Here is a 13,054-nt window from a genome sequence, read left to right on the forward strand (position 1 = left end):
AGTGTTTCAGATACACAAACAAGCAACAAAAAAAATCTAACAGGTTAGCATATTCAGAAAGTAATTTCATCCAATGATATTTAAGTGACGGAGATTCATTTTGATTAATAACTAGAGTATGGTCAAACTCCCAGTTTTCTGGGTGAGGGGTTGGAGGCAGTGGCAAGAAACTAAAGAAAATACTTCAAGAAGTTAAACTGTTCACGAGATTGCATATGATCAACTTGTGGATGACCAAAACTTGCAAAGACACTGTTGGCACTTGAGAGAGTAATAGGCTATATTGACATAGCAATTTACAACGGGGTTAAAGGTGACAATAGAAGAACTAGGTCTATTTGAAGTAAATCTGTGGAAAGGATGCGTGCAATGCAAGTTTTTTTTAAAAAATAACATTTATTTTAGATAATACACCTGACACACCCTAATAGCACTATCTGGCAAACAAGTGTTCTGATGCAAGAACCGATTCTGATAAAATCCACAGCAAAACTGCATCCAGCAGTGTTTCGGCAAGACCACATTTAAACAGTCTAAGAACTGGTCTCCATTTCAGTTCATGATCAATAACAAAAACCATCCAAAAGCCCAAACTAACCCACCTCCTTGTCCTTCTTCTTGAACAGACATAAATCAGTGCTGCTTCAAATTTATTAATTCAATGTGTAATTGGAAAAAAATACTTAATCAGTCACTTTTTGTGTAGTGGGGTTTGTTGTGTATTATTTACACTCCTCTTCAACTTTGGAAAAATACAAGATTAATAATCTATCCCAGGAGGTTCTGTTGTAAATATCTGTCACTAGGTAAAACATTACAGACATTTCCAAGGGCTCCAAAGCTATTTTAGAAATGAACTCAGGACTACAGTTGAAGCACCGATAAATTTAGCAGAGAATCTCCACGAGTTGACAGCAAAGAGGTCAAACACAGACCTAACACTTCAAACAAGAATCTGCAGCTTGGACAGAAAGATGAAGGATGAGGTAGATAAATGATTGTAGCTTCACTGACCAGTAGCAAACCATTCACTGGTACAGAGAATACTTCACTCAATGAGAAGACAATCCCAGTCGAGTGTGAACACCACACAAGCACATTCGCTCATCTGCAACCAAGTCCCAAGTCAAGTGGAGGCTGGAGGGTATAATCGCGTCTTTTTAAAAAAAACACACAGCTGGTCCAGGGCACTAATTCTTCATTTTGCGTAATGAAACAATGGCAATATTCAATAGCACAATTCACCCTCACAACTTCAAGTTCTGGTTTCTCGAAGACATTATCTCACAGCTAATGTTACAAAATATGAGAATGGTAGAACACAGATGGAACTCAATGATCGAACAGCTAGAATAAAATAAAACCCAACCTGATGCCGAAATAATTGTTTTGCTCAGTCACTAGTCTTGAGTGAAATGGAAATCAACAGTAGAGAGTGAGCTGAAGTAAGCTCCAAATTCACCTGGAATGGCACAAAGGCTGTTAAGTCGATGAGATCACAAAAACATGAAAACTGTATTCTGCCAAGTTGTGGTCCAAACTGCAAAAAATATGCAATCTGACCGGTGAATGGCATTCAACAACTTAATAAGGAATGTTTCCACTCAGCTGCTCTTCTGCACTTGCTGAAGCTACTTAACATAAAAAAGAGAAATTCAAGACGAATAATAATTGCAGCAAAGAACAATTAAGCCCCATGTTGTAATGCACAAACACGGTAGTGACTACAGCACTTCTCTTACAACTAATCCACTTGATATTGGACAGTACATGACAGAAACACAAAGATCATATTTGTGCCAGGTTCTAGTCCCATTTAGCCCTGTCATGTGAGAACAGGCTGATTAAAAATATCCAGAAACAAGGATTTGTCACAAATGTAGGCCATTCATTGTAATGGCTTAATCTTCAAATATATTCCCAGTCAGGGTCGAAAGGATCAAAAAAATTGTTAACAATATTATCTTTCTTCTCTCTACTGTGGGGAGTAAGATGATATGTAATCAACTTTAGGTCAACTTTGTAGGGTACCGATGGGCAAAAACCCTTCACCCAACATATGCAAGAAAGCCAAAGACAACATTAGTGTTCACTGTTGCAAGCTGGAAGCCAGCAATCAAAGATTCTGGAAAGTGGCAAGTCTGGCTGACCCCAACAAGTTCATTAACAATGGTCAGCCAATAGCACAGTGATGAACACTAATTCTTCATTGGTACACCAATGAATCTTTCACAAGATATACAAACTTGATGTGCACGAGCCATGGGTTTCTTTCTCACAGCAATGTCAAAACAGACTTGAATGGAGTGATGACTGTGATTCTGGACATCCTAAATGCAGTTCCACCAGATCAAAGACAGAATGCAGTCAGAAAAAGCATACCATTAGTGAATATCTGATTACTGGTTACTGTGTAACATCCACAATCACGCTGATTAGCATCTGGCCTAATATTGATTGACCAACTTAAAACAGATACAAAGTTACACATAGATTATAAAAGGTCAATGTTACATTGAATTCAAAATCATAATAGCAAATGTTATTTTAAAAATCTCTGTACTTGATAGCGTGCTTCCTCATTTTTACATGATTTAAAAATAGAGATTCTTCACCAACATATGAAGCAGCTAGGATTCAGTGTATAGTACCAGTCTATGAAAGTTAAGTGGCAAGAAAACAAGTGATACGTAGCATACTAACACTACCAAGAGTCACGGGGAAATGGGAATAACTCCATTTTCCCAGACCTGTGTCTGACATCATGTGACTGATTGCTTCAGTGAGGTGTATACTACCTGTTCACAGCAAGAACAATTGTCTGATGTCAAAATAAACATTTCAAGCATAATATAGGGAAGCTTGTCACAATAGGGGTGCCTGTAGACATGCTTCTCTGCAATGTCAAATCACTTTAAAAACAAAGAGTAATGCTATGGAAACAAAAGCCAGTGATTCCCTTAACAGTCTACCCTCCAATTTTGCTGGTCAACTCTGTTAAGCGTTAGAGGAATGTTAACATTAGGTTAAATTATAATAAGTATACAGCATTCAGGTTCAAGTCTAATTAGGAAGGCACTGATTAAGTGATATGAATGTTTATGATTGCAGATGATAGTTCATTGAATGGGCATAGTGATAGAAGGGTGGATTGGAGATATAAATGCTATACTCAAAAGCAAGGGCATTGAAGATGGAATAATTTTAAAGTTTGGTTTTAAAAAATAGACAAACACCAAATCATGATTTAAAAATGATTTTAAATATTCCCATTTTCAAAAGCAAACCAGTGAAATAAATGAAACACATTTATGTTTGATCAAGATTTATTTAAAATACTCAAGAGACATCACAGAAAAGGGGCAAAAAAATGGGTTGAAACTTAGAATTTATGCTGACCTTCTTATGCATGTAAGATATCAAACATATGCTTTGTAACTTTAGTTGTTTTCTGTTAGTGTCAAATTTGAGGTTGCCAGACCACAATACAGTCTGGAACAGTGACAAGTTCCTGTATTTTTTCTGGTAACTAATTTAAATAAAAATAGAAATTCAATTTTGCTCAGAAGGTCCACTACCTCAGCTCAAGATGTCTGATATAAATCAACAGTGGAACAAACTCACAAAATGTTTTATGTGAGCCAGTGCAAACTCAAATACTACTCAGTTTTTATACCTAGTGAAAATTCAAAACTCCAATAATTGGAGCAAATTCTGAAAATAATGTAAGAATATGCACCTCAGTTAAGTCGAGATGGAAATTTTTTCAGCACACAACAAATCAGATTATTGGCTACATAAAAAGTCACCAATTAGGCCCATCTTGTGCATATAACTTTGGGACTAATGTTTTGGCTGAACTCCAGGTTTGCAGCTGATTTTTTTGTCCATTTCTGCCATCTTGACAGCCAGCTTGTTGAATTTGGTACTGAGGAAAAGACCCCTGGGCTGTGGGGGCAGCCACCGAAGTATGCTTAAATCACGTTCCCTGTCCTTTGCCATCTTCACAATTTCTTTCCATCAGTCTATTGCTCCATTGCGAAGCAAAATTTCTTGAGTCCGTCCTATCCCTGTTAACTCTCAAGTACTTTTGCTGGTATTTTACTTGCCAGCGTAATAAAAAGTTTGAATTATTAATTCAATTTACACTCCAAAGTGAACCACAATCATCAATATTTTGTTGTTCATGTGCAGTCCTTTAGTGGCAACAATGCAAAATTCTTGGTGAATCATCATCTTGAACATAACTAAAAGCTTTGAATCATGTACCGTTGCAAATATTGCTCAAATCATATTAATATCAATTACTTTCTTTCCTCAGACTACCCTTTCAGTCCCAAAATTGATATTTCAATTTTCCTTTCATTAGGATGCTTTCTTTTCTGTGACTGTTCCTTCCTCACACCGATGACATTTCAACCTTCTGCAGACGTGTTCTGACTGCTCACAATCTCCAATTGGCAGACTTTTATCTGTTCGATCCTTGCAATGTGTACTGAAAATGTTATTTCTCTCGGTTCTTAAATTTATTATTTACAGGCGTGCCCATCCACTTCTTTTTTTTTTATTTCTTCCAAGCTCCAAATATGCCATTCTTCTTCTTCCTCAATAAACTTGAAATTAAGATGCATCACACACTTTCTGTCTCAATAATAATTTCCAAAAAATGATGAAATCAGAACTCATCTCTTAGAAAATTTTCTTTATCTTATCTTTAGGCCTTCGAAACCCAACTTTGGCTCCTTTCATATGGTTTAGAATTCCTCCCAATGTTACACTGTTGCATTTTCAGTAGCCGATGCTATTCAAACTTTACCATTAAGTAAATAAAATAAGGCCCCTGATAATTCCTACTAGCAAAAATGTATCATTCAGCAATAAATTTAAAACGGAAGCCATTGTGCCCATAATAACATGGAAACTCCATCGCCATTCTATCACTGCATTTGCTTTTTGTTTTGCATGACATCCAGAAGAAAAAATAACTTTATTAAACTTAGCAGATGTAACAAATTCTTTCCAAACTAAATCATCAGTTTCTAAGCGATCACCCCAAGTTCATTTAACTCCTTGGTTGATGGACATTGGACAATTGGACCCCTGAAGACCAAGACTTATAATGTTTTATTGAATATGGGTATCACGGGATAAAGCAAAAAATTGAGTTAAGGTACAAATCAAGCATGGTCCAATTAATGCTCAGTACACTTGAAAGGTGAAATGGCATCTACTGTCCCTATGTTCCATCACAGAAGTTAGTAATAGCATTGCTCAAATCATAAGGTAAAACTTAGGCCAAAATTATGAAAATAGTAGCATCCAGGCAAGTACTCTATGTGTTTGACAGCAGTAATGCTGAAAGATTTTTTTATGGCTTTATTAATCACTGGAACACAGAGAAAAGGGACCTGCCAAACATCATCTACTTTAGCCAATCGATAATGCTGAAAAAAGAACACAGGGGAAGAAATCCTGTTCACCTAACCCAAAATTGGAAGAACGAAATAAAGCAAGAACTGCAGTTAGACAATGCAAGATAATTGCTTCAAGATGTTCTGAATGTTTCACATAGGTGAGTAACTTCCTTCTACAATCACCACATTGTGCACAAACTGGTTGTCCCCAAATTCCATAAATATTGAATACCAGCTAATTTTTGGTGTTGATATATGATGGACTAAAATTGATTGATACTCTAATTAAAAATGTCTGTTCTTCTTTGAAGGTACTGGGATCTTCCTACCTACCTGAATTAGCAGACTGGCCAGACATTAACATGCGTCCGAAGAATGGGAGGACAGAATGCAGAATCATTTGGAAGGATATTCCACAGGTTTAGTTAACATTGTACAAGAAACATCTCTCATGACTGACTACTACATGGTACTGATACCCTTGTGACAATATTACAATTACGATTACAATAAGGGTATTGGTATCAAAAGACTGTAACATAACCTATGGGGATCCAATTGTATATATAAAGTTTATGATGCCACAGTGGCTTATAAATAATCTGTGCATCTCCAGTGCAGCCCAATGTAGTTGTTATGCATCATCACTGCAGTTGCTTTCCTGTGAAATCTTGGTCTTGGCGGATTCTTGCATCATGTCCACGCAGAGGCACAGTTCCAACTCTTTCTCTTGAATTTGAGGTTACATTAACAGAAAGGTAAAAATCGCACGAAATAATTTCTTGCTTTAAGACTGGGAAATGAGTCAGCCTACAAACAGGAGCATCTACCAAACAAAAAGGTGTGCAAAATGATGCCAGTCACTATTTTGTTACCTGTGTGTGCAATGCAGAACAAGTTAGCATTCAGAAACAAAAGACAACTCATTTTGTGGTCAATTCTGAAAGAACCGTTTGAATGAAGTTATGAATCAGAGTTACTGAGTCACACAATCAAGTTACTAGCTTGGCAATCTGAATACCTAACAAATTGGACTGCTTTTGAAAATGACAAATGAGAAACAAATCATTGCATTTCAGAAAAAATAATTCTGAATTTGCTTTTAAACATGTAATTTCAGAAAATAACTTTCCAAAAACTACTGTGAATTTATTGTTGACTGGGCTATGTAGCAAACAATCTCCTGAGTAGATTAGTGGTTTTACAGATACATGACAAGGGAAATGTGGATCCTGAAGCCAAGAAAACAAACAGCCAATTACAAATCTGATTGACTTTACGAGGTTTATAAAACCACGAGGGGCAGAGATAAAGTGAATAGCAAAGGTCTTTCCTCTAGGATGGGGAGTTCAAAACTATGTGGCATATTTTTAAGGTGGGAGGAGAAAAATTTAAAAGGACATTTAGGGGCAACCCTTTTTTTAAAAAGCAGAGGGAAGGGTTCATGTGTAGAATGAACTATGAGGAAGTGATGGATGCAGGTACAGTTATAACGCTTAACAGACATTTGGACAAGTACTGGAATAGGAAAGGTTTGGAGGGATATAGGTCAAACACAGGCAACTAGGACTAATTTAGTTTGGGAAAATGGTTGGCTTGGACTACTTGGACCAAAGGGTCTGTTTCCATGCTGTATGACTCCATAACTAAAATGATATTTTAATTTTCATTTGTAAGAATGATCAACTAATAGGGGTCCTTTTGCTTTACAGTGGCACATAGGATTGAGTAGGGAGAATGAGAAGTGCGGTGTTAAAAGAACTGCAAGGGAAATTTTATTTCTTTCTAAGCTACGTTATTAAATTCAATGTTAATACTGTTACTGCAGTTTTCTTTACAGTAAAGCAGTTAAATCTATATAAGCTGCAAATTTCATATCGCTTTCAACAATCAAATTGTTCCTGGTTACAATCATGCGGCAATTAAGCACAATAAGTAAACCACTTTTCTTTTTGAAAAATTGTGTATAACTTACATTTAAACAAAAATTTCTCAACTTAACTATATTAGTTTACATATCTGAAGTAATTTTAAATTAGGGTAAACAAAGCATGCACAACTAAAAGATCTATAACGCAGTTCCTACATAGCATTAAAACCAATCACCACAACAAATACCTCAACGGTATGCCTTGTGTGCTGAGGGGAAGCGATACTGCGCACTCAATGCCACAACTGTAAGGTTTCCATGAAGCCCCTGTGGCAGTTTCAGCGTTTCTATTGGGAATGATCCCCCTTTCTAGGATTACTTCAAAATCAAGTCAAATTCAAATTACGTAGCTGGAAAACATTTGACATTTTTCAATCTCTTAAAGACTCAATTCTCTGCACTGTTACAGTTACATGGGCAATGGCAAATAAAACAGATTAAGGGGTGCTGGTGAAAGTAATCTTAACAATGAAACACGAACATGAATACATCTTGAATTAATAATGCCGTTTAACCCATTTCATGTTATTTCCAAGTCCTGTACTGGCCGTAAATATATGGAATACATCTATCCATTCATGGAGTATTTTAATTTCTGTAGCAGCATATACTAACGTGGGCTCCATACAGAATGAGGTTTGTAGAATTACAATGCTGCTATAAAAGAAAAGAGAATTAAACTGCATGATTTGTGGATCATTTCTCTATTCCAAGTATTTACCTGCAAAAGATGGAAACATTTTACTTCTAGGTTACTCTGAAATGGGTGAAAAATTACATATTAATAAATTCGTATCCACAGTGCCCCAAGCCCTCAAGTTGGAGCAATTTCTGATATCCCAACTTCTAATTTAGTTATGCTGTGGGCAGTTTCACTTTAACTGTACTTGATGCCTTCATTCTTCAGCTATCCAATATTCCCTCTGAAAAATATTTTACAGTTAGTTTACTTGGCTCTGTCTGGTAGATGTCATTATGTCGAATCCAACTACAACTGACCATTTAGAATTTTACGCTCCAAGAATAAATTAGCAGTTTTATTTAATTTCATCTACCACCATTATTTCTACCTGGCCCGTTTATACCTTTAGAACTTGACTTTGTTTTGATACAAGTTGTAGTAAAATCAATGTCCTGGTAAAAGGTTACTTCTTTCTGTGCATGACTGCACTTTGGAAGGAATCTTATTAAGAAACCTTGGAAGGTCTAGGGACTTCAGGCTAACCTCACTGAACACAGAGGCCACGGGTACCTACATAAAACATTCACTAAACACAACTGCACAGGTCGAAGGGTTCAACTGATGCCTCGGGTTTTCCTCTTTACTTTCATCTCTTGCCCATGGATGTATCACTTTTAGTTTCCTGTTTCTGTTCAGAAGAATTGCCACCTTCTTTACACTACCCTCCACTCCACAGGGTCCTCTATTCCTAAGCAGCTGCTTCATTCCAAGATGAACATACTTTCCCTTTAATTCAGTGAATGCTACTTGCTGTGGTTATTCCTAGCAAGAGACTGCATTTCCTCACCTCCCCCCATTGCAATCCATTGCTCCCGACTTAACCTCAGTGACATTGCCTACAGGCCTCCCTACAATCTATTAAATTCTGTTTCCTGATTAAATAATGCTCTTCAGCATTTGCTACAAAAAAAACCTGAAACCAAAGACCTCATTAACACAAATTCCAGCAGCAGCAACAATCCAATTTGGGAGCACAGCTTGTAACCAAACTAGAAAAAGACACTGACTGTTTAACTTGATCAATACACCCTCTGCAACTGAGCATGATAATAACAGATACAGATAGGAAAGAGATTAGAATTTCTTTGGCATTCCTGATCCACCTACCTCCATCAATTTTTTTAACAAGATGAAAGATTTTTAGATCCATGTTATATTTAGGAAACCAGTGCAGGCAACCATGGCATCAGTTGTAAACAACACGTATACTGAATAAAGCAGTAACCCGACAATAATAATTATGGAGTTTCCAAAAATCTTACCATACTTAGTTTCTTCCTCGATGATATTTAACAAGGGTTAACAGATGATGAAACCAATAGAAATCGGTAGTAAGGACAAGGGCTCAATTAAGAAGTGGCACTCAAAACAAAATGTATTTATTTTCAATGTCTGTGGGTAGGAAGCTGATTGTGGAAGAGTTTTGAAAAAAAGTCCCAAATGTTGCAAACACTTGCATTCTGCTTCAGAAAGAAGTGTCACAGAAAACCAAAACTAAACTTGATGTTTTCTTCACTGTTCTGCAACAACTTCTGCTATTGCTTCCAATGAAACTACATCATTGCATCCACTTCAATCAAAGGCAGCAGAAATCAACGGCCAACAACACCATCCCTTATCATTGAACATAAATGCTTCATTTCTCTCTGCCTGCAGTGTAAAACCTGCATCTACTCTGATCATTCAAGAGTCTACTTTGCTTGTAATATATCCTAATTTTCCTTCGGTTTGTAGTAGTTTGTACTTGAGGATCAAGTTCCTGCATTTCCCAGAATCTCGTTTGCACTTCGCTGCAAGTCCACTGGCTTCACCACTAACCACTCCCACCTTCTGTATTTCCTTCCTATTAAAAAGTAATGCATTTAGATTGTGGTGTCCTCATCCTACTTTAATTCCTGATGAATGGTCATTCCTGAGCCCACTCCATCTCAATTCCCACACTCCTCACCTGATCAACATTTTATAATACAACAGTATCACTTCCTTAGCTTACACTAAACTACCTCCAAGTCATGCTGTTCTTTTTGTCATTAAATTTCAATATTTAGTCAACAATCAAAGCCAACACCAACACACAATGTACAAATATCAACTGATACCTGCCCAATCTGCACTAATTCTTTGGTCTTAGAAACCAAAATTCCTGAATAACGTGTCTTTGTTTACTTCTTCTTACTAAATTAAGGCAAGATGAATGGATCGGATCTCATTGCCAGCCCTTGTTTAACTCTCCCAGTCCATACTAGCTAGCTAAAACTATTTCATTTTAAAAATCCCTTCATTTGTAAATGTTCTTCTTCTCACACATTTTTCTCTAAATGAAACAAATGTGATATTTTAAAAGAAAACCCTATCTCAACATACTAATGACTATGGTGAAAGTACATAAAGGAACACACCAGAGTTTTACTGTGTACTCCCTATCCACAGTACTAGGATTAAATAAGGGGTTACTACTTACAGCATCACTGCATAATTTATATGTGGGTATACGTTCAACTCCCTTGTACTCTGCTAGTTGTCTCATTTCCAAAGAGAACAAGTGTCTTTCACAGAACTTGGGACTTTTGAACTCATCAAATGTCTTGTCACAGGCTCTGCTGCAATTATGTTTGAACAATGCCGGAGTGAGTGTGTGTATGTATTTATGCGCAGCTAGCCAGAGATGCAAAGTACTTGCAAATTCCTTCAGCTTGGCGATTAATATGCATGCAACATTGGCAAGAAGTGTAAAAGATTTTTTTTGTACCTAGCCTGCATTCACTGAATGGATAATAAGATGCTCCTAATAATGTGAATGCATATCTGAGTGATGCAAATCTTCTAATGATACCCGAATGGAGGAAGAAAATAGACTGCATGATAAATAGCTAGTAGCACAGATTAATTTGGAAAGAACTTGGAAACGGAGAAGCAGAAGAAAAAGAAAGCAAGTGAACACTGTCTTTCCGGCTTACAGAATCTTGAACTATGCACTAAGGTGAGTCAAATAAAATTGAAAAGCACACAAACCACGATAAAAGCATTTCCTGCCCAATTGAAATATGCTAATGTTGTGGAAATCAACTAAAAAATAGAATGCAAATGCAATACCTGCAAAATTATCTGTTAACAAATCATAGTGCAAATGTAGTAGTTTTGTTTGTGCATTTAAAAAAAAATTGTTAATGACACAAGTATTAAACCATCTAGACATTAAGCAAAACTGCCACAATTTTAGTGTGCCGATTATGGAGTTAAATCTTTAACTGAGCAATGCAAATGCGACCAATTAGACCGCGCAAGTTTTGTTTAAATAATTGAGGAACTCACTTGGGAACTTGGTGAAAATCCAAAAGACTGTTGGCTAGGGTCACTAGACACTACTGTGAGAATCATCACTTGCAGTTGAAAGGGAACAAGGCTTTAAAGGAACTTTCATTAAATTTAGTGAAAATCCACTATTTCTAAAGAACGCGTTTGAAATAAAACCTTCACATTTGAACAAACAGTGTGCATAACAATTTTTTGGGGTTATTTTAAAGTTTACATTTACAAGGGTTATGATGCCAATCAAGAACAGGACAATATGCAGCTAAAGAGGTTACACATATTGTGAAATTATTAAGTGATTGTAAAAGGTAGGGACACCTACTGGAGTTGGGCCATTAATGGAAATTAATGGAATAGCCCTTTTTAGGAAGTTCGCCTTCACAATTAAAATTAAAAGCTGGACGTGGATACACTGACTGCATCCAAAATTCCAATCCATGTTCTTGCTGTGTGAAACTCCTGGGCACGGGGCTTGCTAATTCTACCCAATCTAGTCAATGTTCATCAAACTCCCTGTTCTTTATGGGTGAAAAGGTTAAGGCATTGTTACAGAATAGGAAATTAAGATGATACTAAAAGAAAACAGTACATTAGTGGTTAAATTAATGGAAGCAATTATGAAGCTGAAGTATGGACACATTAATACATGGAATAAATCCTGCATTCTTGGCACATTACTAAACTTTCAAAGGGTTTGTACATTTCAACTTTCTAACGGAACGGACCAAAGTAAACCAAAGGACCCAGTAAATGTGCATGCTGAGATCAGCACTCCACCGACAGCACACCTTAAAATTTCAACTTTAACAAAACAGAAGAAGGTGAGCTTCTCAACTTTATAAAGGAGCAAATGTACTTATTGGGTTGCAGGAGTTTAAGTGGTTATAAGCTAAATATTGTGGAGTGGATAACTCTCCATTGAATGAGAATACCTTGGTTTGTTAAACAACTTAGAGCGAATTCCAAGTTTCAAAAACTAGAGGAAAAATAAGAAAGTTAGACATCAATCTAACTCTATTCTCTATTGCCTTTTTGTAAAATCAGCCTATTTAAGAACGTTAGTATAAATTTAAAAATGGTGTTTAGAAACCAATTAGTACAGCATTTGATAATGTAACTGCTCAATGACATGTTGGTTACTCAATGGCGTTCTTTAAAATGTAGATTTTGATTTATTAGTTGCACAGAAGCATGGATACAAAAACAATCTTATTCCATTTTAAGTATAAGTAATGGAAGCGCAGAAACTTTATTAAACATTAATTTATGGAGAGGTTTAACAAGTTAACAGTGAAACAAGCTGGACTATAGGTTTTAAAGGAGCTTAATGCTATGATCAAACCAGTCAAGGGCTGGTTTCCTGAATATACACAGCCTCATTCATTGCCTTGGGAAATTACAGGTGACCCCCCTCTCCCAATCTCTTCCTCCATGAAGTATGATTAGGACACAACAGAGTTAGCCTACCAATTTACTTTAGTGTGGGTAGGTTCTAACCTGAAGAATACACTGGCTAAATACAACCTTAACACTTCAGGTGAAGATTAAGAATACCCACAATGCAATTCTTTTCCACAAACAACAAGCTTACAGGATCCAGTGATAGTTACCAGGATCAATTTGTAATCTGAAAGGCTTGAAAGTACTTACTACAAC

At 36.5% G+C, this 13,054-nt stretch overlaps 1 protein-coding gene across 5 annotated transcripts in view; it reads right to left on the minus strand.

Moving 5' to 3' along the window:
• The window catches only part of ankrd10a (ankyrin repeat domain 10a), a 57,285-nt gene that overhangs the window by 18,754 nt on the left and 25,477 nt on the right, over window positions 1–13,054 (minus strand). The gene's annotated exons all lie outside the window — the stretch shown is intronic.

This window comes from Chiloscyllium punctatum, chromosome 9 (genome assembly GCF_047496795.1).
Source record: "Chiloscyllium punctatum isolate Juve2018m chromosome 9, sChiPun1.3, whole genome shotgun sequence".
Classification (NCBI taxonomy): domain Eukaryota; kingdom Metazoa; phylum Chordata; class Chondrichthyes; order Orectolobiformes; family Hemiscylliidae; genus Chiloscyllium; species Chiloscyllium punctatum.